We start from the raw sequence: 26,264 nt of genomic DNA, 5'->3' as shown, positions 1-26,264 counted from the left end.
CTTCAATGGGTGGAATGATGGCGCCAGAGTATGTGAATGCACTAACTTGAAAATATACATATTTTGGGATCCTCCATCAGGCCCTATGTAGTTTTTAAGGGTTATTCTATAAATTACATTTTTAATTTTAAATGGTAAAGCTTGTTGTTTGGCTTATTCACAGGAACTTTTGTGATAGACAATAACATTATTAATAAATTATATAATAACTAAAAAATAATTTACTCTAATAATTCAATATGGTACTCATAAATTATACTCTACTATAATACTTTAGTGATCCCATTGACAATTTAACACTAATACCAAAAGCAATAATTTATATTAAACAGTTCTTATGTACATATGAACACCATTTATTTTTCAAGAGAAAGTCTACTACTATAGTGATCCTGGGTGCTAGCCTAGTAGTAATCCAGTTCTAATTTGCTATGGGTAAAGTTTTGAAACATTATTTAGTGAAGTGTAATAATAAGGTGTCAGATTCATTGCCGCTAAATTTTGTGTTTCTGTGCTTACAGTTCTCTTATTTATGGTCACTAGTCAGAATAGGACCACCTGAGAATGTTTATCTGGCCAGGACTTAATTTGCTGGTATATAGTGGTAATGGTGCAGTATGTAAGTTTTTAACAATGTCACGTATATGCTTCAGACTGACATTCTGGTAGTCTCTATCCTCTTTTCCTGATGACAGTCTCTGAAATGTCAACCTCCAAATCTGTGGACTGTCCTCCTTGGACAGTATCACTTGGTACCTAGAAGCTTAACTCACACATGTACCCTTTGCCCACATGCTTTACTTACACATGCCCCCCTGTGCCCAGCAACATTACTCACACGTGCCTCCCTCTGCCCAGCATCTTTACTCACACATGCCACCTCTGCCCACATGCTTTACACGCACATATCCACTCTGCCAAGCAGCTTTACACACACATACCCACTCTGCCCACATGCTCTACACACACACATACCCCCTTTGCCCAGCAGCTTTAATAACACATAACCCCCTCTGCCCAGAAGCTTTAATAACACATAACCACCTCTGCTCAACAGCTTTAGTCACACATGCCCCTCTCTGCCCAGCAGCTTTAATAACACATAACCCCCTCTGCCCAAAGCTTTAATAACACATAACCCCTCTGCCCAGCAGCTTTAATAACACATACACCCTCCCCATCACATCACCCCTTCTTCTGATCTTTTTTCTCCACTACACAGCACACAGGAACAGGAGTATTTCCACCAAGCCTGCCTGCACTTTGTGCCATCTGACTGCTGCAGTCACATGACTTGCTGATGTCACAGGGACTTGGACCGGGATCTAGCCACTGCCATATGGAAATGGATGCAGACAGCTTGTGCGGTCCCTGCATACACTGTCACAACGCATAATACTTACTGCGGGGGCACAATTTATTGATAGAAAATTGCACTGCAAGCTGTCCTCCTCATTATTACAAGATTCTATGAATGAATGACACTGCCGCATTTAGTAGTATGCGACTTTACAGCATATGTGTATCATGGGGCACTCAATGGGTTACATTTTCTATACCCAATGCATTTCATCCAAATGCTTGGACTTTCTCAAGGGAACATATACCAGGCAGCTATTATATCCGGCACCTTTAATTGTGTGAGGTGTTATTAAGGCATGAATCTCAGCTATCTGCAGTATCACATTGGGACTAATACTATTGGAGTTATCTATGGCATAAATACTATGTTCATTACAGTTTTGATTTTAATATTTCGCTAATAAAGTTAAATAAATTGAAGAAATACCATATTTCCCTATGTATAAGACGCACCCATGTATAAGACGCACCTTAATTTTGGGGCCCAAAATGAAAAAAAAAGATGTATTACATAAAGTTATTGAACGCAAGTTTTATTTTTCATAAAACTACTCATCATCACTGTCAGAACTCTCATTCATTATCTTGTCCTCATCTGTGTTTGATGACTGTCTTCATATTAAAATTTAAATGTTGCACTATGGGATTCATGCAGAAGACTGACATATTAACATGGTTATTGCATTCCAGCACTTTTTCATGTTTCTGTAGGTAGACGGCTGCAGTCAGTAACTGTAGTGGCGGACGGTCTGTGACGTGGTAGTGATAGGAGACTGCTGTTTTTTTATTACTGGGCTTGCTAACCATGAACTGCAGTTTCTTGACATGTTAATTATGATTAATACCTAAATTTAGTTAAAGATAAAGTAAAATTTGTGTGAATTGAAAGGTAAGCAGTGGTGGAAGTGGGGTGGATATGGTAGTAGGCAATACCGCTACTTCTCGTACTGCCTTCATTGTAAAATAATAAAATTCCATTCACTTGTTTACATTCTCATTACATATTTCATACCGCCACTTCTAAACTTCCACTTCGACCACTGAGCTTAATATTCATTGTATGGAGTACATGACCAGTATAATTCAAAATTCTGCTAGATCCTTTGACAAAATATGGGGTCCATGGACATTATTCTTTAACTGCTGGGACCACAGTGTGTGGCATTGAAATGATAAAGGAGGGCACAGTGTGATGAGAGGGACAGTAATGAGGGGCCGCAGTCTGATGCAGTGTAATGATAAAGGAGAGCACAGTGTGATGAGAGGGACAGTAATGAGGGGCCACAGTGTGATGCAGTGTAATGATAAAGGAGGGCACAGTGTGATGAGAGGGACAGTAATGAGGGGCCACAGTGTGATGCAGTGTAATGATAAAGGAGGGCACAGTGTGATGAGAGGGACAGTAATGTGGAGCCACATGGTGATGCAGTGTAATGATAAAGGAGGGCACAGTGTGATGAGAGGGACAGTAATGAGGGGCCACAGTGTGATGCAGTGTAATGATAAAGGAGGTCACAGTGTGATGAGAGGGACAGTAATGTGGGGCCACATGGTGATGCAGTGTAATGATAAAGGAGGGCACAGTGTGATGAGAGGGACAGTAATGAGGGGCCGCAGTGTGATGCAGTGTAATGATAAAGGAGGGCACAGTGTGATGAGAGGGACAGTAATGAGGGGCCGCATGGTGTTGCAGGAGTATATGCTATGCTAAAAAAAAATTGTGCTATAGATTGTTTTAGGGAGGGATGGAGGGGGGGCCCAAACCAATATCTTGCCTAGGACCCCATGAGGTCTAAATCCGGCTCTGCTGTGGTCAGAAAAGAAGCAGGGAACCATGACATGCCTGTTCTGTCTTACCGCTCTCGAAGTAAGCACAAAGTCAATCCGGGAACGCACTGAGCCATAGGGAGCGACTCCAAGTATATTTAACAGAGCCGGCCCCCATGGATCCCATTGCGTCCCGCAAGGATGCTTCGGCTACCATCTGCTGCAGCAACCTGGAAGAAACATCAAGTTTAGCATTGCTGTTAGAACTTCATCTGCCTTCCTCTATAGGACAGTTAAAATCCCAGGCCATCACTACCGCCCTGGTGGTTGCGAGCTGGGCCTGAAAAAGCTCCAAACGCTCATTCTTACCAGGGAATGCATACACACAGATAAACCTGATAGGCTCACCCGCCCAAGAGCCATCTACGATAAGCAATCTGCCGCAGACAAACTCCTGAACAGAGACTAGTGTGAAAAGGCTTCCCCTGATAAGGATGGCGACCCCTGCAGACTTACAGTCACCCCCTCAGACCAATAGGAGGGCCTGTGGGACTACTGCCTACCCAGATGCCTATAGGAACTAGAGAATGGCAAAGAACATTCCTGCAACATGTAAACATAACATTTCTGACTGTCTAGAAAGGTAAACACAGACTGACGTCTAATCTTATCCTTCACACTCCTCACATTAATGGTAAAAAGAGAAAAATTAGCCATTAGTTGGAAGAAAAAAGAAAGTTAGCACAGTCAATACATTATTTACCCTCCTTGTCCGGTGGGACTTGGTCTGGTCTGCCCGTGTCCCCATGGGGTGGGAGCAGACCTCTCTCTTCCAGTTGGTCCAAGAGGCAGATGTTGGGCAGCTACAAGAACTCCTTTACTTCCTCCTCCTGTTCGGATTCCTGGGCCAGCAACTCCTCCACCATCTCTTCCAGGTTCTCCTCCTGCTGGAGGAGGTCCTCTCCAAGCTCGACCGCTGGTTTCTTTGAAGAGTCAGAGCCGCCAGCTGGGCTGTCTAGCTCTTTCCTCTTCCTCCTTAGTTTGTTCTCCTTATCTGCAGAGGAGACAAGAGGGGGAAAATCTTCCAGGGAAAGGGAGGGAGCGGCTTAGGGAGGAAGGGGGTGTTGTGACAGCAGGACGGGAGGGAGGTGCTGTCACAACAGGGGTAGGGAGGAAAGGAGTGGGGAGGAGGGAGGGAAGTTGGAAGGGGGGTGGGAAGAGGAGGGGTGGAAGAGTTCTTACCCACTCGTGGCTGCGGTATGGGCTTCTGTTGCTTCCTCTGGGCTGGCTTGGGTTGCAGGGCAGGGGCAGGTCCACCTCCCAGCAGTCCTTTCCCAGCAGCTGCAGCGTAAGATCTTGCTCTCTGGGGGCAGTCCTTGTAAATGTGGCTGGCCAGGCCACAGAGGTTGCATGACATTTTTCGTGGGCAGTCCTTGGTCTCGTGCCCCGCCATTCTTCAATTCCTGCAGGCTGACACTTTGTAGCTTCTCGCCATGTGGTCAGCTTCCCCGCACCTCCTTCAGTTCCTTGACTGATCAGCATAGTGGAGAAGGCCGGCAGAGGCACCCAAGGCAATGCATTAGGGCAGGTGTTGGAGACCGTCGGTTGCTGAATCGTTCTTCCTCATCCTGATAATGATGGACCACTTGCCTGTCCAGAAACCGTTGGCGTCCAGGATCTTGGAGGGGTCCTTGATCACGGAGCAGAAGTGGCTCAGGAAGGTACCCATGTCTTTACCAGGGGTGTGAGGATTCCTCATGGAGACCGTCACTCTTTTCTCCTCTCTCTGGATGGGGCAGTTCCCCACAAAGTGGGAAAAGGGAGATTTCAGTCTCGCTGTCTTCACTGACTCCCAATACCTCTTACAGATGGTTATGGAGGTGAAGGTTACATGGAAGATGCCCTTGATGTAGGTTTGAATGCTGAGGGTCTCAGCCTTCGAAAAGCCTTGATCGAGGACCATCTTATTCCCAAAGGTCTCTGCCGTCAGGTCTGGGACCCTCCCTTACACCTCCTTTAGCTTCAGGATGATGGTCTGCCTCATCCAGGGATCCAGAGTGGGAGTTTTCTGGGGGGTATCCTGGCTGGGCTTCCCTTGTCCAGCAGCAGCAGGGGCGGTGGAGGCATAGGTTCCAGCTCTGGGCAGAGGCTTCAGAGCAGTGGTCTGTCCTCCCTTCTTCCCAGGGGCAGGAGCTGCAGCAGCTGAAGCCATCTTCCTAGCACTTCTTCCTGGGCAGAGAGGCTGCACCATGCAGTAAAGTCTACATCAAGTCCCTCACCAGTGTTAGATTGCGCTATGGATGAGCCACAATCAGCATTACAACCACGGGGTGTTGAAGACTGATAAGAACAGATACTACACTTGATCTTAGCCAAAAGGCAGAGAAAGTGAATTAAAATGTATTATTACACCAAATTCCTTAGTTGGTGGTTTAGACTGATCGAACTATTGTAAAAGGTATGCAGCCAGGGGAAACTATAGAAACTTAAGGAGAAAGGGCCCAATTTCCAGATGAAATGTAAGAAGATGTGGATAACCCGGCGCAGTGTAAATATGCAAATGTAAATATAACGGTTGAATAAATTTATACGTGCAAATGTGCAGTTGGTATATATACAATGCACAAACAATTGGTATAGAGTGATCACTCAAGAAATAAAAACAGGGCAAAAACAGCTTAAGTAAAATCAAATAAACAAAGTTGTTGGCTCATACATAATCATGTTATGGTTTGCCACTATAATATGCAGGAGATGCAAGTATCCTATTTGGAATTATCTATGAAGCTCACATATAGGTCCTGGTATGCTGATAGTCCAAAGACTTTTGATAGAGAACCGTGAATATTGGTTTCCATTCTCAAACATGGCAAAGGAGCAGTATAGTTCCTCTGGTGAATAGAATTAAATCGGAATCTCATCCCACAAGTAGATGTAGAAACGAAAGGATAAACGGTACAGCGGTCTGACAGATAGGTACACAGACTTACCTCTTTTCTTGTTCGGTGGGTTCCACGGATATTACGGTCCTCAGATGCTCACCCAGTTAAAGACTGCAGTGCTGTCTTCTCCTTCTAGATGTCTATTGAACTTCCCTGCTGGGTTGGATGATATGCATATGCGTATGCATATGACGGAAATACGCCGTCCTCACTACCACTGCCCGGCAAATGTGGTATGTGGTATATAGTAAATGTGGTAATAGTATCTGTGTTAGAAATAAAGATCATATCCAAAGCGTTTCACCCTAAAAGAGCTTCCTCAGGGATAGATAACAGTAATTAACAGGCCTGGACTTTTTTGTCTCTAGATATAGTAGTATCCGATTAGCATATCTCCTGTATGATTGGTGCACTCTCCGTGAGTGACAGGAAGGAGAGCCGCCTCCAAATTTCTCATTGGTCAGAGTTAAATAAATAGAGAGGCAGTCCATAAAGACTTTGGCTACATAAATATAAATGTCCATAATGCAACAATATTTCTGTGTAAATACAAAATAAGCTAGCTGCCACTTAATCCATTCTTTGAGGTCAGATATTGCAAAGAAGTGGAAAAGGATGGAAAAAAGATGGAAGGGGGTAAATTGCTACATATCAGGTGTATAGCAGGGAAAAACAGTGGCAACCAAAAAGACCTGGTTATTAATGGGCAATGAAGTTAGGTTATGTACATAATTATATAGGCTGGATGAGGAGATAACTGAACTGGTAAATGTAGGCCTCTATATTGAAGGCATCATAATATGGTGTTTAGATCGAAATCTATAATGAGACGCCTTGGTGCAAGGGTTTTGAGGGTGTAAATGAGTCTAGTTTCTTCTTATGAAATGAGTCTCACATAGTCTCCCCCTCGCCATGTTTTAATAACCTTGTGCATACCAATGAATTTAAGCAGAGTAGGATCGGGATTGCGGTATCTTGAAAAATGTTCTGGGACACTGTGTGATTTGAACTGATTTCTGATATTTCTTTGATGCTCTGCAGTCCTAATTGATAGCTTCCTAATAATCTTACCCACATACTGTTTTTCGCATGTGCATTCCAACAAGTATATTGTGCCCACTGTATCGCAGATCAGTCTCTATTTGATCTCAAAATTCTCCTTGGTAACAGATGAAGTGAAGGATATCACTGCTTTGGTAACTTTAACCTTGCTAGTCTTGCAAGCTGAACACCTTTTGCAGTAATAATAACCTGCTGTTTTTCATTAAGCCATGTACCTTCATTATCTGCCTTTTCAGGGGAATTGTGCTTTTATCTAGTCTGGATTTAAGATTCCCAGATTTCTTGTGCACAAATTTTGATCTTTAAGGTAGGATTTCCTTAAACTCGCTTTCCCCTAATAGTATATTCCAATATTTCTTGATGATAGATTCTATCTTTCTATAGTCCCTGCTATATGTAGTGATGAAAGAGAGGACTAGTACTCTTTCCACATTATGGTCCTCACCCTGATCGTTTTTCTTTCCCATAAGTTCATATCTCTCAGTTTCCTCAACTTCTAATAGGCCTTTTCTATAGTAGCATTGTTGTAGTTTTTTTCAAGAAACCTATTTTTCACCATAATGGGACAGATGTGAGCAATAGCGCCTCAGCCTAGTGTATTTCCCTTTGGTAATGTTATTGAGCCAATTAGCATGATGTTTATTGCAAGTTGGCCGTCCATAATGAAAATTTCAAGGTCGAGGAATTTGACACTTTGTCACTAATGTTACTGGCAAACACAATGTTGAGATTGTTGTTGTTAATATGTGTGATGAACTCCTCCAGTGTTGTATGGTCTCCCGTCCAGATACAAAAAATGTTGTCTATATAATGACACCACTTAAGGATGTGGGCAGAGAAGGAGTTGTTGGTTTAGACCGATACCTATTAGAATACCAAATGCTGATATCATATCAGCGATCTCTTTTGAGTATAAGAAAATAATAATATAACCACTTCACAAGTATCTGCTAGACAGATTAGTATCCTGGGACTATTGTGAGTTCAGTTCCATGATGTGTGGTTCTAATATAGTAAATGTAACAAAATAGTTGTTAGCTGTAACTTGTAACTGTATCTAAATTAGTAGCTGTTGCATTTTGATAGCTAGGTATATTAGCTATGTATAAAGGGATGTGCTTCTACTGTCACTTGTGTTCTCATTATTAGCTGAACTTATAGACTGACAGCAATGATTATACTCCCTGTAATTTAAGAACTCAGAAGAATACATCTACAAGAAAGTATGGATACAGAATTTATAGAAAACATTAATGGGCCAGATGAATAATCTAATAACTGTCAGATTAGCTAGTTCGTTCAGACCAAGTTTATTAGAACATACATTATTAATACAACTAACAATTAGCTCGAAAAAACAACTTCTCTTTCTAATTAAACACATATTTCTAAGTTTATTCACATAATTTGATTAATGAGAGCACTTATGTGACACTAACTAGTTTTTAACACAGTTAATTTCAATGTTTTAACAAATCAAATCATTAATCTAATATTAATGAATGACTAGCACATTTTTTTCACATATGCACAATATGAATAATTAAGGAGCATTGATTCTACAATTTAAGTAATAATTTCACTGTATCATAATTTTCACTTTAATAACAAAAGCCCTTATTGTTTTGAATCACTATAAAGATTTTTTATAATTAAGAGAAAGGAGAAGAAAAGAAATGGAAGCATAATAAATAACAAAAACTGTGTTAATAAGAATAAAGAATAAGATTTGTATGCATAATAATTATGGACAATTGTATTATTTTTAATGTGTTAGCATCAAAAAATGAATTAAAGAAACTAACAAACAAAAATTAAAGGAGATCAATAATAGATAATAACTAAACTATAAGATATTGATATTAATAATCACTAAAAGGAGATTAATAAGATAATGCAATTAAAGGACATTTAATATGTTAAAATCACGTAATTAATATTGTAATTATTAGCATCTACATTTGAGTTATATTAAACCAGTACAATATAGATTATGATATCATAATTATACATTTAATTATTCAAAGTGTTAATTGGAGTAAGCTTGGATATCTATGACTGAAATGGAAGGAGTATATGTCAAATGTCAATCACACATTTGTGTCCCTGAAAGGTATGTTTGTATATTTAAACCCTATTGCAATGAGGCTCCTGACAAAGCTAAGTCGAAATACGCGTCAGGCGGGCAGCGTGTTCCACACTGCTGTACAAGGGAATTCCTTTAGTTATAATTTCCACAATACCTAGATAGTTGCTATATCTTCAACAGGTGAATCGCCGTGATCAGGGACTATGATCAGTATAGCAAGACTATTATATGTAAATGAGAGATGATAGCTGATTAGTATGAAGAGGGATATATATTGAGAGTTAGGACAAGAGAGACTGCTAGACTCGGCTCAGTGTCAGTTTATTAACACAGCGATATATTACTCTTACACACATTATATGGTGATCAGAGAGGAATTGTGTTATTGACTCATAATTATCTGGTACAGCTATACAGGATGATTATATAGGATCAGTGGTGTTTGTTATATACTATGGGGTCTATGTATCAATTAGATGTGGTACAGCTAAATATGAATCGCTGCACATCGCAGTGCAGTGATGCATATTTAGGTACCGCTGCTCTTGTACCGCTACTCTTGGTTCCCCGGCGAACTGACCCCTATGATGCAAACTTTTTTCCTATTTACCGGCAGCTTAGTGGTAAGTGATAGGAGAAAGTGCTGTGTGTACTGTACCGAATACTGCAAAGCCAGAGAGGCTTCAGCTGAATCCCATAGGAAATGACAGGTACCGCCATCCTGAGATGGCGTTACCTGTCTGCACAATGCAAAGCTTATCAAGGCTTGATGCAGTGCAGAACATCGCAGTCTCCATATTCATCTATGGGGACTGCGGTGCTGCACGGTATTAGCCAAAATTGAGGAGATCTCTGTCAAATCTCCGCCATTAGGCATATAATGCATAGCAAACATACATAATAGATGCGGAAACAGTAGTTTCCACATCTTTTATGTGTCAAATATACTTGATGCATAGACACCTATATGCGCAATCTGGGGGTCATTATATCGCTTTGAATGAGAAAAAGCAATTCTGTATAGGTTGAGTGGTATTCAGATAAAATTATTTCATGATCAAATAGAAATTGCACACACAGTCCGTACAAACATCGCTCTGTTTTCCTATACTCTTCCTAGTATTTCTGTTAACATATGATCCTCTGGATAAACGGCACTTAAATAAAATGACTCTGACCGATGCGAAACTGCATATACCATATTCAATAAATATCATACTGTCCCTCTAAGGCTTTCCAGTGGTTCTGATTAAACATTTTTTCATTTATTTTTATATCCTACACTAGCTGTGCATATTATCAGCGCTTTGCATCTTAGAACTACATGTGTTTAACATATATTTATTGTTAACAATCAAATGTATATAACATAGGAGGCAGACAGACACTTGAAATCCTTCTGTTTCATCTCATTACTGTCAGAAATAATTAATATCTGACAGCCAGTTTTAGTGGCTGCAAAATGTATTTTCCTTTAAACAGAATAACATACCAGTTAAGTGATTGCATGAGCGCAGCAAGATAAAATAGCAAGAAATTAATAGGTGGAAATCATCTTGATCATTAATGTGACAACTCATTTAAGTGGACATTATTCGCATAGCCCCTGAATAGACTGGAACAAGTATATGTATCACAGCGATGTGTTGAGAAGCTAAAATTACGGGGAGTATAATCATTTCTGTCAGTTTATAAGTTCAATTAATAATGAGAACACAAGTGACAGTAAAAACACATCCCTTTATACCTAGGTAACAAAATGCAACAGTTACTATTAGACACAGTTTGGAACTACACATCATGGAACTAAAATCACAATAGTCCCAGGATACTAATCTGTCTAGCAGATATTTGTGAAGTGGTTATATTATTACTTTCTACTCAATGGAGATAGCTGATATGAGATCAGCATATTAATATTCCAATAGGTATCGGTCTAAACCACCATATTAAATAAGGAATTCCGTTTTTATTATAATAATACAACATTTTAATTCACTATTTCTTCTAACTACACTTTTGTCTGATTTTAAAAGATTTTTTTCACCAAAATAAATTTTAAATGCAAGTAATAAAAATTAATTTATACTAATGTATTACAATTAACAATAAAGGAGTGCCCCCATTAATAGAAAACTTTTGTCTTTCCTTTTTTTGATAAATGTATGGTTTTATTCTCTTGGGGAAGAACCCTCTGATCAAGTGAGTGAACAGAAAGTAATTCTACTAATTATTAGAGCAAAATATAAACTGGACAATTCAACTTGAGCAGTTCATCCAAAATATCATATTACTAAGGAATCTTTGCGGAGCTTTATTCTCATTTTCCTCTTTCCTTTTATTATGGAAACTTTCATGTGATCACCAGGGCATTGTTCTTGCACTATGTCTTTTATGTGAAATCTTTGATCCCATATTAGCTTGAGAAAGGATGGAGTCCCCTCAGAAATGTCACTTTTTCCTTCTTCATTTTAGTAAAAACACCTGAGTTTTTGTACACCTTCTTGAAAGTGTTGCTGTTTATCTTGAAGTCAGCCCTGAACAACCATACTTACCCAATATACATATCAATAATAACCTCTTAGTAAAACATTTCAAATTGGGTACTGTTGTATTTAAAATGATTAAATTGAATAAACCACACTAACTGGTGACCCACTCTTGATTGTCTCAGATCCATTTAATTTTGAATGAGCCCATTATGGCTAATTGGACTACCTAATTTGTGGTATTTTTTGATTATGTCTAATAGTCACCAATCCGTGCATAAAAAATAATTTGTATATTTCTAAACCACATTTTCATTTATTAGCAATAGTTGCCTGTGACAAAATGTAGTTTATCTAATGACTGATTGTTATTTTCTGTAGAATTTATGTATAACACTGTGAATATTTTATGTAAACACTCATAGTGTATTTTGACCTGACCTGAGTCTGACCTACGCAAGTGTCAATGGTCTTTTGAAAGAAGCCAGGCCCAGAGACTGATAAGATCTCTAAGTAGTTTGTATATGCAGAGGAGGCCAGGCCAAACGAGCAGAGGTGATAACTCAAGTCTTGTGAAATGCCAGGTCTCAAGACATCCATAATTTACTTCAAAAGCCCTGTTTTATTTTGGGCATCCATCTAACTTAGGTGAAAATAAAATTCCTAAGGTCGGGGGAAGAGCCAACAAGAAATGCTTTAAAAATCCCTTGTATCAGTAGTACAGTGTTCATTTCTTTGAGGGAGTCTATCAAGACTGAAATGTCACATCCTTCTCAACTGTGTTCGCTCACACATCAGGTCTTAACTAGTAAGTAGTAACTCTGATTTTATTTGTTATTTTCTTTTCTGAAACTCATTTCTGCAACATTTTGTATGTTATGTTATTAATTTTTGTAAATAAGCCTTGGAAATATTTTTCAGATTAAACATATTATTTCTAGCGTATTTATCTGTGACTCTTTGGGAACTTATGAAGCCCAGGGAGGCTCATGGTACATGTGTATGTGATTTAAGTGTGAAAAATGAATAAGTGGTTCTGGTGAACGTAAGAACACCATAATAAGTCCTTCATGGTGGCAGAAAAGGTGTATTCATTGTTAATTAACTAAGGTGATGCTGTTCAGATTGCTGTATCTGTGACAGGCTGGACGTTTGTGACATTGCCTTAGGGGCATTCTTGCATTATTTCAAACTTAAATGTTTTTTTATTTTTCTATTTCCTTTTAGCATTTACATTTCTTGTAATTATCTTCTTGGAACCAACATTATCACTAACTATAGCACTTTCTTAATGTATAGATATTTCAGCACATTTTCTTCTTAACGATTACCCTGTATGTCTTAAGCAGTTTAAAGTGAATGCTCTTCAATTTAACATAATTTAAACACATTTGGAAACTTAAAAAAAAGGTTTGCTTTGTATTATTTTGAACCATGCATACTATTTATCGAAGGGTGAGGATCCTTATTGCCACCTTAGAAAGATATTTCCAATATTGATAGGGGTCATCATTGTTCTAACCAATAGATAATGCTCAGCTGCCTATGTAATATTTTTTTCATGAATGGGGTATTATTATTATCAACCTTTATTTATAGGGTGCCACAGGAGGTCTGCAGTGCTGTACAGAGGGCAAACAACAAGACAGTACATGGTATAACAGTACAACACAGTAAACAAATAATGCTACAACTCTCAACACTGCTACTGGGGTGCAAAGTGTATATTCAGTGCAGGGTGAACCCTGTGCCCATTAGAATGGGGACAACTAACAGGTTTAGAGCCACAGAAAGAGGTGCAAAGACAATAGATGATTGGAGTCAATGGGCATAGAGCCCAAGAAGGAGGTGCGCTGTGTAGCTGATGAGCAAAGGTTAAATGTAATGAGAGCAAGAGGGAAAAGGGCCCTGCTCACTAGAGCTTACAATATAAAGGGGAAGGGACAGACAAATGGTTGACACATAGGTTAAGCCTATGTAAGGAGATGCAAGAGTGGGAGAGATGGACGGTGAAAGAGAGTGAGGAACACTATTTGGTGAAATGGATAGGTGGAAGGATGGTAGGTTTTTGTGACCAGGTAGGTTTTCAATGACGTTTGAAACTATACAGGCTAGGGGAAGTGTTATAGAATTGAGGGAGATCATTCAAGTGGTGAGGGGGGAGAAATATTGGATACAGGAGTAAGATGTGGTTATTAGAAGGATGGAAAGGCAATGGTCACTGGCTGACTGGAGAGGGTAGGAGGGAGTATGTATGGAGATGAGTTAGTAGATGAAAGAGCAGTGGAGTTGGAGCAAGCCTTGTACGTGAGGGTGAGAAGTTTGAAGAGGATTCTGTAGGGGAAGGAGAGCCATTGTAAGGCATAGCAGAGAGGAGAGGCAGATGTAGAGCGATGAGAGAGGAAGGTAAGTCTAGCTGCAACATTAAGTAAAGAGCAAACAAGAGCTAGGAAGCAGAGGAAGACCAGTAAGCAGAAGGTTGCAGTAGTCAAGATGAGAAATGATCAGTTAGTGGATAAGAGTTTTGGTGGCATCCTGGGAGCAGAAGGGTCTAATACTGGCTATGTTTCAGAGCTGGAAGTGACAGGATTGGAGAAATAGCGGTTGGCGAGGTAATAGGTGAACCACGAAAGTACAGTAACAAAAAGGCTAATGAAGGTTGTGGAGTAGGAGAAGGTGATCCACTGTGTCAAAGGCCGCAGAGAGATCCAGGAGGATCAGCAGGGAGAAGTGTCCCCTGGATTTGGCCGAGAGAAGATCATTGGTGAATTTGATCAAGGTACTTTTTGCGTAGTGGCAACAGGATAGAAGCTGGAAAACTATTTAGATTAAGTAGAAAAACTAGTTGGCTTTGCACAGTGGCTCAGTGGTGAGCACTTCTGCCTCACAGCACTAGGGTCATGAGTTTGATTCCCGACCAGTGCCTTATCTGTATGGCGTTTGTATGTTCTTCCCATGTTTGTGGTTTCCTCTGGGTGCTCCGTTTTCCTCCCCCATTCCAAAACATTCTAATTGGTTAATTGACTGCAATCAAATTTACAATAGTCTCTCTTAATCTCTGTGTATATTAGGGATTTTAGACTATAAGCTCCAAGGGGGCAGGGACTGATGTGAGTGAGTTCTCTGTACAGCACTGTGGAATTAGTGGTGTATAAAAATAGCTGCTGCTGATGATGAAGCGTGTGGAGTTTGGAATACATTTGCCCCCTTGTAGGATAAAGTTAAAGACTTGTGTTAGCTGTGAGGTCAGCTCCTTTGCAAATACCCTCCCACACTCCAAAAACATACCAGTAGGTTAATTGACTGCAGTCAAAATTATCCCAGTCTGTATGTGTCTACCTGTCTGTATGTGTGTTAATACATTTAGACTGTAAGCTCCAACGGTGCAGGGATTGATGTGAATGACAAATATTCTCTGTACAACGCTGACGAATTGGTGGCGCTTTCTAAATAAATGATGATGGTGAAAGTAACAGGCTGGTAGCAAAGCGGCACATGTGGCTGCTGATTGGTTACGTTGCTAATCAACTTGCTGTACGAGCAATGGTGTCAAATTGTTACATGAATCATGTACTAAGTACTTAAAGGTGTAATTAGAAATCAGTGCTTTATCCTCCTTCACTTATCTATATTTTGTTGAAATAAAGGTTATGTGGTCTTTTCCTTCAAGAACTGTGCCATATGTTTGAGGAGTGTTGGGTTACTTCAGAAGCATTCTAGGGGTACTTCTGTGAAGCACTTGCAGTGTAGTCACCCCCAACAATAATTGATTGCAGGAAGAAGCGCAGCATGCCCAAGCTCCTTCCTGCAATTAATATAATGGGAAACTGATGAACACTATGAATAAAGCAAAGGCAGAAGGGGCAGAATACTTTTCTGAATTGCAGTGAACTCATATGAACTTGATTTTGTTGCTTTAATTTTGAAAAAAAACCTCCATGAGAAATGTACCATAGTAAATTAGAATATTATAATACAAATTTTTTTTTTTATGTTTTAGTAACTAGTGCAGGAGTCATGGTATGTGACATGTCATATCCATCATTGAAAAACATTTTTCTTGAATAACTTCCTTTTGTGCGATTTTGGGTGGATCAGGAGGTGTAGCAGCTTACAGTATATAAACATTGATGTGTCGTTTTAAGATACAAGAAATGCTGATTCCTAGGACAGAAATGAACATGAAGTATTACACTATAGCCCTGCTGTGGATCTTCTCAGCATGTGCTTCAGGACAGTCTACAGTATATTCTACAGTTTCCAGCGGTATGTAATTTTGGACACAAAATTAAAATATGAAATTAAAATTAAATTATTACAAAATCCCCATTCTTTCTAAGATGCTTGATTTTAAAATAATTTTGTTATATTCTTTCCTATTAAAAGTTCATTATACAGCTTTGCACCGATCAGCAGTTTCTGAATGCAGCTGTTCATGGGGATATAAGATAAAACAGCACATTTTTGATTTCCAGATAGTTCTGCTTAGAAAGCACATTGGTGATCAGCATCTTAATGTAGTGATTCTCATATATGAACTCCAATCCAAACAGCAGAACAGAAGTTTCAGGATTGTTTTAAAGAAAAATAGGTACATCTTTTAAGGATATGTTTTCTAATGCACCTCTTATATATAATTTCAGATTAAATTATAAATGTTTTAAATAAGTTTTACCTTATGTAACTAAAGTATATATTTTTTCCCTTATTTATGTAAGTTAGTTTTTGTTGTAAATAATTTTAAATGAAAATAAATTGCTTACATAATGAATAAAGTAAACAGAACAAATCACATTTTATATAAATAATGTATAACAAAGTTAGGGATGACATTAGTATGAACAATTAGCTTCCTCAAGAAATGGGACAAACAGAAAGTGCAGATAAACATAAAATAAAGAAATAGAATAAAGCTAAAGAGCTTTGGAAACAGGTGGAAACATCTGTAAGGACATATGCCACAGAGGTTTTCCATACAAACATGCTTTACAACGAGATTTCTCCTACAAACATGTTCTGCCCCTAATAATATTCAGTTCTTTGCTACAAAACAGTGGAACAGTCATTTGAAAGACATTGTATTATGCCCCACATTACTTCATAAACCTTCTGTCATTTATAGGGAAGTCAGTAACCTGAAATTCCCCAGCCTATTTAACAATATCATAGAAGGATGCTCAAATTGTAAATTGGCTATGGCAAGCCAGTGATAAGAGTTGCTACCCGTGTCACCACTGTAATATTGGGATAACAAAGTATTTGGAGGCTCTATGGATGATGAACATAACATTATATTATTGTTTACATTGTGCAAGGTGAGTGTCGACCAAAAAGACAACTCAAACTTTTCAATATGACATTTTGGCAAGAACATGTGCTTCTAGACAATTTATGCATAAACACAATAAGAATTTTGACACCCTTAAGTTTAAAGTCATTGAACACATTTCAATTGGAATTATTGTTATTAATATTGTGTATTTATATAATTATACCATATTACTCAGTGCTGTACATAAAATATCTAATCAATCATATTTGGGGTTAAAGAGGGAGGGGGGAGAGAGACTCGGTGTTATCCAAAGGAAATTATTTTAGATTTATGAGCTAAATACACTGATACCAAGAGTAATGCTTATTGGCCTCTAGCCATGGAGAGCTGCCCATAGCAGGTTGGTTTATTAGTCTTAACCTGTCTATTTGTTCAACTCTGGTCCTGGTTTCTTTTAGAGCTTGGGAACCATGTCATCACTCTTTAAATTTGACGGTCATGTTGTGGGCTTGTTTTAGATAGGTGCTGTTTTTGTGCAGATTTTTTTGAGATGTCTGTATTGCTTAAAGGGAATATTGTTGAACCAAATATGTTTTTTCATGACTGCTGCTCCTGTAGACATAAATGTTGCTGTCTATGGTTTTGTAGAATGTTTTGAAATGTATTTCTGATATTTTGATGTATAGTGTTAGGTCTAGGAAATTGATGCTGGTAGCATTGGTTTGGTTTATTTATTTATTTATTTAATTGAGTAGGTATTCTGTGCCTTTCCATATATGGAGTATGTGTGATGCAGCATTTCCAGAGTATTATTTGTTTTAAGTAGGTGGTATCTGTAAATACAGGTTTGTTCCCATGTATTCATGTATAAGTTGGCATAGCTTGGGGCAAATTTGGGGCCTGATTCATTAAGGATCTCAAATGAAGAGGATACTTATTTCAGTCTCCTGGACAAAACCATGTTACAATGCAAGGGGTGCAAATGAGTATTCTGTTTTGCACATAAGTTAAATACTGCCTGTTTTTTCATGTAACACACAAATACTTGATAGCTTATTTCTGCACTCAGGGCCGCCGAAAGGGGGGGGGCGGGTACTAATTACCCGGGCCCGGGCCCTTGTGCTGCTGATTTTTTTTTTTTGTCTTTTCTTCAAAACTTTTTTTTCCTTTCCTTTTTTTTTTTTTTGCGGGGAAGGGGGGGGGGTGGCATCCCTCCTCTCTGCTGCTCTGTGCTCTATTCAGACTGTCTGAATTCCGGATGTGATGTCATCATGTCATGCCCAGCATTCAGTCAGTCTGGAGCAATGGAGCACAGAGCAGCAAAGAAGACCAGGAAAGGAGAAAAGGTAAGTGAAGGGAGAAAAATGAGGGGGGGCACACAGGGGTTAAAAAACGGGGGGGGGGGGGGGGCAGCATGACAGAGGGGTTAAAAATGGGGGGGGGGGCAACATGACAGAGGATTTAAAAAATGAGGGGGGCACAAAGGGGTTAAAAAACAGGGAAGCATCATGACAGAGGGGTTAAAAAATGAGGGGGGCACAGAGGGGTTAAAAAACGGGGCAGCATGGCACAGTGGGGTTAAAAAACAGGGGTCAGCATGGCACAGTGGGGTTAAAAAATGGTGGGCAGCATGGCACGGTGGGGTTAAAAAGGGGGGAGGCATGGCACAGTGGGATTGAAAAAGGGGGGGAAGCAGCATAGTATAGTGTGATGAAGGGGAGCCAGATGAAGGGGGCAAAAGCAGCATGGAGGGCACAGTGTGATCATAAGGCATGGCGATGATGAAGGGGCACATTATTGTAATATTGGAGCTGGAGGAAGGCCTAATTATTAATCGTGGATGGTATTGATTTAACGCCATGGTTGTTTGGAATTATCTAAATGTAGCTATTTGTTTCCAAATAGGGTCCCCAGCATTTCAGGATCCAGACAAGCCGCAACTAAAGAAACATGCAGCAACAGGTGGTCAAAGTGAGAAGAACAGGTAGGAGGGAGCAGGACAGTATGTGAAATGATGTGATTCTAGTAGGGACAATGTAAATTTTTGGTGAGTGTTGTGCCCAATGTAAGGTGGAGGCCAAGACTGAACTCTTTGTGTACACACTGCATTTTTTCTATACTACACTTTGGTGCTAGATGTCCTGAAAGTCAGGAGAACTTGGACATATGTGACGCTGGGACGAATTGAGAGCCTAGTGATTTTGATGTGTTAGCCATGCCCCAATGGCTCATTTGCCACGCCCCCAAATGCATGAGCACACCTTAGAATTATTTTTTTTTACCATACTCAACTATGAGGGGGGCCCCATGAGTTTATTGTACGGGGCCCTGAATTGCTCTTGGCAGCCCTGTGTGCACTGAAATTTAAAGTTGATATTTGTGTGTTGCATGAAAAAACAGTCAGTATTTAACTTATGTGCAAAACAGAACACTCATTTGCACCCCTTCCATTGTAACATGGTTTTGTCCAGGAGACTGAAATAAGTATCCTCTTCATTTGAGATCCTTAATGAAGCAGGCCCTTGGTTCTCATAGCTGTCCTTTGTGTTTGTATGTAGTAAGAGGCCCGGCGCTCCTATTAGGCAAGGTTAGGCAATTGCCTAGGGCGCCGGGCTCTGCAGGCCGCCTCGAAATTAAAAAAAATGGAAATGCACGGGGAGGAGAGGAGGGAAGGGGCTATGAATCTTACCTGCATGAAGCTGCTCCTCTCTGCTCTGTCTTCTCCCCTCCGCTCACTGACAGTGACAGGCCATGATGATGTCATCATCACGGCCCGACAGTGTCTGTGAGTGGAGGGGAGAAGACAGAGCAGAGAGGAGCAGCTTCATGCAGGTAAGTTAAAGAAAGACGAGGGGAGGGGAGCTGAGGGGAGGGAAGCGCAGCAATGATTTTTAAAGGGGGGGGCGGCGATTTTTAAAGGGGGGGCGCAAATTTTTAAAGGGGGGGGCGGCGATTTTTAAAGGGGGGGGCCGCAATTTTCACACTGTGCCTAGGGCGCCAAGGACCCTAGCACCGGCGCTGGTAGTAAGGGCCTGATTCATGGTTGGATGCAACCCGCACTCATTGATTTAATGAGTTCCATTTGTGTTCAAATCCAAGCATATCTCAAGATACTTATCAGTTTGAATCTGGGTATAAATATGCTCTTGTCGTTTTTTAGAAAGACAGAACATGCGCAGTATTTGTACAAGCACCTGTTCAATAAAACGTCACATCAGAATACATACAAACATTTAATATTATAAAATAAATGAACAGCTCTTAACAATGTAATCATTAATACAAATATGGATTTTACATTTTTATTTATTTTTATGCATTAAATACAGACATATTAATGCTTTTAATGTGTACTGTACATACAATACATTTTTAAAGTCTATCTTACTTGCATACACATATGATAGCTAGTGGCAAGCCCTTATTGTACATGACCCTTGGAAATGTCATGACCTTGTCACTAGCCATCACAATTTGGTCCTTGTCAAAGTCACTCAGATCCTTAGGCTTGCCCATTTTTCGTGCCTCAAACACATCAACTTCATGAACTGACAGCTTACCTAATATTTTCCACCCCTTCACAGGTGCCATTGTAAAAGATCATAAATATTATTCACTTCACTTGTCAGTGGTTTTAATGTTGTGGCTTATAGGTGTATATACACATAGTGGTTAAAGTGGCAGTATGGAAATTTAGGCAGAAGAAGAAGGTGCGGTATGGCATACCAGCCCACTTTGACCACTGTATTTATAACATGCACCCTATTTACAAAATTAATAAAATATTGAAATTAAGCTTACATCGATTACAGGCACCTCACGACTTTGTTACTCTGAAACAAGGGTCAATATTTTAAATGGATTCCAACCCTGTACTTGTTGTTCCTTATCTATTTGTCTCACATAAATATTAAGGAATAAATGTGTATCAATATTGTTATAATAGGACTTCTATTTTCTAAGATAGTGCTAGTAAGGCTGCTTGTCAAACTCACCAATTGCTACACTTCCATTCTTCTACTTTATTTTCCCTAAAATCTCTTTAACACTTCCCAGAGCTATCCTGCTAATAGAACTGAAGTTTGATAACATTATCACAATATCGTAGCTTGGTTGCGTGGTGTCATATTGGGTTATGGTGAGGTCCAGAAAGGAGAGAAAAAATAAGAGAGGGAAGGCAATGAAGTGGCAGACACAGGCCCCTAAATTTTCTTTGAGCCGGAACAGAGAGCTAATGTAAAACATTGTAATGCCAAAAGAAATTGGGAAGTTATAGTCCCTTTAAATGCGAAATAATTAGGCTAAGTTTTAAGTAGAGATGCTCAGGCTCGGTTCACCGAAAACCAAACACACCCGAACTTAGCAGATCCGAGTACCGAGCTGGACTATTGCGTGCCCTGGGAATTGAAAACGAGACAAAACGTCATTGTTACGTTGTCGGATCTTTAATCTCGCGATTTTTGGATTCTATAAGTACCGCCCTCCACGGCGATGGAGCGCCATTTTACAGAGCGACACAGAAGGGGAAGCACAGTTCTTGGTAGTCTGTAGAGCAGTTGGGCACAGTCATAGGCAGAATAGAAAGAGGAGGGGTAGCAGTGTTCTTCAAAGTCTACAGTGACATTCAGGAGAGCTCCATTGCTCCATTGCTAATTGTCACTGCTGAAATAGAATGAATTGATATAGTAGGCTTGGTCTTCTAACTCTGCAGTCCCATAAGGTACAGTGTTATATAGGTAACACACAAAGAGGAGAGCTCCATTGCTCCATTGCAATTTGTCACTGCTGAAATGCAAATACTAGGACTGGCAGGCTTGGTGTAAATCTGCAGTTACATTGTAGTGTGCTATATAGGTAACACACAAAGAGGAGAGCTCAATTGCTCCATTGCTAATTGTCATTGCTGAAATACAAATACTAGGGCTGGCAGGCTTGGTGTAAATCTGCAGTCAAATTGTTCGGTGCTATATAGGTAACACAAAAAGAGAAGAACTCCATTGCTAATTCTCATTGCTGAAATACATATACTAGGGCTGTCAGGCTTGGTCTTCTGAATTTGCAGTCAAATTGTACGGTGTTATATAGGTAACACACAAAGAGGAGAGCTCTATTGCTCCATTTCTAATTGTCATTGCTGAGATACAAACACTAGGGCTGGCAGGCTTGGTCTTCTGAATTTGCAGTCAAATTGTATGGTGTTATGTAGGTTACATACAAAGAGAAGAGCTCCATTACTCCATTGATAATTGTCATTGCTGAAATACATATAATAGGGCTGGCAGGCTTGGTCCTCACTACCGCTGACTGGCAAAGTGAGAGTTTGTGCTGATGGTAAACGTGGTAATAGTACCTGTGTTAGAAATAAAGATCATATCCAAAGCGTTTCACCATAAAAGGGCTTCCTCAGGGATAGATAACAGCAATTACCAGGCCTGGACTCATCTGTTTCTAGATATAATAGTATCCGATTAGCATATATCCTGTATGATTGGTGCACTCTCCGTGAGTGACAGGAAGGAGAGCTGCCTCCAATTTTCTCATTGGTCAGAGTTAAATAATTAGAGAGGCAGTCCATAAAGTTTTTGGCTAAATAAATATAAATGTCCATAATGCAACAATATTTCTGAGTAAATACAAAATAAGCAAGCTGCCACTTAATCCATTCTTTGAGGACAGACATTGCAAAGAAGTGGAAAAGGATAGAAAAAAGATGGAAGGGGCGTAAATTGCCACTTATCAGGTGTAGCAGGGATAAACAGTGGTAACCAAAAAGACCTGGGGGTAAATGTATGAATCTCCAGATTCTTCATCTCCGGCGTGTTCAGCCTCTTCAGCGCTTAAATTTAAAGCGGCGCTGCATTGTAAAGGGAAGTTTCCCTTTACAATGCAGCGCCGCTTTAAATTTAAGCGCTGAAGAGGCTGAACACGCCGGAGATGAAGAATCTGGAGATTCATACATTTACACCCTGGTCATTATTGGGCAATGAAGTTGGGTTATGTACATAAATATATAGGCTGGATGAGGAGATAACTGAACTGGTAAATGTAGGCATCTATATTGAAGGTATCATAAAATGGTGTTTAGATCGAAATTGTCACGGGCACTAGGAGTCTTGCCCAGGATTTCACCAGATGACTATGCTTACCAGAGGGGTGGAGTTTGCACAGTGGTCCTCTGGCAGCAGGGTGAATAGTGGAACGTATATAACAGCAGATGGAGAGAGGATGCCAGTGGAATTGATGATAGTCAGTGACTTGCAGCTATACTGGTAAATGAGTCAGCGACTTGCAGCTATATTGGTAGATGAGTCAGCGACTTGCATCTATAGTGGAAAGGTAGGTTTGAACCACGGAGACCAGGGTGGACGTGAGCAGGTGAAGGAAGGTAACAGGAGAGTCAGTGGTCTGCGGATAGCAAGTTGTACCACTGCTGTGAAGGGAAGACTTGTCCAGGTGCAGGTAGGTAGCGGGGACGTCAGTGGTCTGCGTACAGCAAGTTGTACCACTGCTGTGATGAAAAGACTTGTCCAGGTGCAGGTAGGTAGCGGGGAAGTCAGTGGTCTGCGTACAGCAAGTTGTACCATTGCTGTGATGAGAAGACTTATCCAGGTGCAGGTAGGTAGCGGGGAAGTCAGTGGTCTGCGTATAGCAAGTTGTACCACTGGTAGTAAGTGAGGAGAAGTTCAGGTGCGGATGAGTGGAGGCATGAAAAGAGTAAATAACGGTATGGAGACACTGAGAGCACAGAGGAACTTGTTCCAAACAGATATGCAGCGTTTACAGCTAATAGTCTATAACGGTATGTATACCGCTGCTGAGTAGAGAGGCTTGCACAAAGCGGATATGCGGGATAATAACTGATAGTCAATCACAGGTATGCATATCTCTGCTGAGTAGAGAAGCTTGTTCCAAACTGATATGCAGCGTAACAACAAATAGTCTATAGCGGGTATGGATACCGCTGCTGAGTAGAGAAGCTTGTCCTAGGCGGATATGCAAAGTAACAGTTGATAGTCAATAACAAGTAAGAATACCGCTGATGAGTAGAGAAGCTTGTCCACGAGGATATGCAGGTACAGCGGGAGCGCTGAACGGCTGTAGCGGGTAAGGAACCGCAGGTGAGCAGAGCAGGTAATCCAGCAGACAGCTGAGGACACGAGCAGGATACAGGAGTCTGTAGCGGGTATGGGAACCCCAGGTGAGCAAAGCAGGTAATCCAGCAGACAGCTGAGGACACGAGCAGGATACAGGAATCTGTAGCGGGTATGGGAACCCCCGATGAGTAGAGCAGGTAATCAGCAGGAAACAGAAGACACGAGCAGAACACAGGAGACACCTTCAGAGACTCACAGGGAATGAGACTCAAGATCAGGCAACGAGGTAATGAGCACAGGTGCCTTAAATAGGGAGAGGTGCCTGATCCACCAATTAGATTAAAAGCAAAAGGTCAAAAGTTCTTGGATGCTGCGCATGCGCAGTGCATCAAGATGGCGGACGGCCGCGGCGCAGGACAGGTGCCGGGAGGAAGGCTAGAGAACCACGCACCAGCGCAGAGGCACTCACGGTCCGGTGAGTGACAGTACCCCCCCTTTTAAAGGTGGGCACAGAACACTTGGAGCCGGGTTTGCCCGGATACTTGGAGTGGAATTTTTTTAGAAGAGCTGGAGCGTTGAGATCATCTGCGCGGATCCAAGAACGCTCCTCTGGACCAAAGCCCTTCCAATGCACAAGAAAACGAAGAACTCCTCGCAAAATTTTAGCATCTAAAATATGAGTAATTTCAAACTCTTCCTCTTGATGAACTTATACTGGCCGAGGTGCTGAAGGAGGAACAGAGAAACGGTTGATAAGAGGCTTGAGTAATGACACGTGGAAGGCGTTGGAGATACGAAGGTTCTTAGGTAATAGTAGTTTAAAGCACACCGGATTTATCACCTGAGTGATCTTGTATGGACCAATGAAACGGGGAGCGAACTTCATGGACGGAACCTTCAAGCGAATATTTTTGTTAGAAAGCCATACGCGGTCTCCAATCTTAAGTGGTGGAATAGCTCGCCTCTTTTTATCTGCAAAACACTTGTATCTGGCAGATGTCTTCTTTAGGCAGGATTTAACCTGAGACCAGATATTTTTGAAACTCTAATATACACTCTCCACCGCAGGAACTTGGGTGGGAGGGAGGGCAGGAAATTCTGGGAAAGACGGATGGTGACCGTATACCACAAAGAATGGACTTTTTGAAGATGACTCGTGGTACATGTTGTTATGGGCGAATTCAGCCCATGGAAGTAAATCTACCCAGTTGTCTTGGTTGGCTGAGGAGAACATCCTTATAAAAGTCTCAAGATCTTGGTTGACTCTCTCGGTCTGTCCATTTGATTGAGGATGGTAGGAGGATAATAGTGACAATCGAATACCCAAGGTCTTGCAAAGGGCTCGCCAGAATCTGGAAACGAATTGCACTCCTCTATCCGAAACCATCTCAGATGGACATCCATGAATTTGGAAGATCTCCTTGATAAAATGGTCAGCCAGAGTAGATGAGGAAGGTAAACCGGTCAAAGGAACAAAATGTGCCATTTTCGAAAAATCTATCCACCACTACCCAGATGGTATTGCACTTTTTACTCGGAGGAAGATTGGTGACAAAGTCCATACTAACATGGGTCCAAGGTTTGGAAGGAATGGGTAGTGGTTGAAGTAATCCCGCCGGTGTTCTGCGGGGAGTTTTAAACTGGGAACACACCTCACATGCGGCCACAAATTCTTTGACATCTCTCCTCATAGAGGGCCACCAGTAGCTTCGAGAAAGGACTTCTAAGGTCTTGCGTTCACCCGAATGTCCAGAAAAGTGTGAGGAATGATACCAGGACAATATTTTCCTCCGTAGAGATGGAGGCACGAGGGTTTTCCCAAATGGTAGCACCTTGGTGGAAGAAGTGGCCAGAGTCACACATTTGGGATCTAATATAGGATGGTTAGGACCATCTTCAACGTCTGAGGACGCCACAAACGCCCGAGACAAGGCGTCTGCTTTTCTATTCTTGGAAGCTGGTTTGAAGGTTATGATAAGCTCAAAACGGGAAAAGAAAAGAGACCATCTTGCTTGACGAGGATTCAAACATTGGGCTGACTGCAAATATGACAGGTTTTTGTGATCCGTAAAAATAGTTACAGGATGACGAGCTCCCTCCAGCAGATATCTCCACTCCTCCAATGCTGCTTTTATGGCCAACAACTCCTTGTCCCCGATAGTGTAATTTCTCTCCGCAGGTAGAAGA

General features: G+C 40.8%; 2 pseudogenes; both read right to left on the bottom strand.

Moving 5' to 3' along the window:
- Positions 1-3,992: 3,992 nt before the first annotated feature.
- LOC142098491 (uncharacterized) overlaps positions 3,993-26,264 on the bottom strand; it is a 182,959-nt pseudogene continuing 160,687 nt past the window's right edge.
- On the bottom strand, positions 5,395-5,522 carry LOC142098721 (U2 spliceosomal RNA; annotated as a pseudogene).

The sequence above is a fragment of the Mixophyes fleayi genome, chromosome 7, assembly GCF_038048845.1.
Source record: "Mixophyes fleayi isolate aMixFle1 chromosome 7, aMixFle1.hap1, whole genome shotgun sequence".
NCBI lineage: Eukaryota > Metazoa > Chordata > Amphibia > Anura > Limnodynastidae > Mixophyes > Mixophyes fleayi.
Note: the sequence above shows the minus strand (reverse complement) of the source record. Positions and strands in the feature narration are given on the sequence as shown.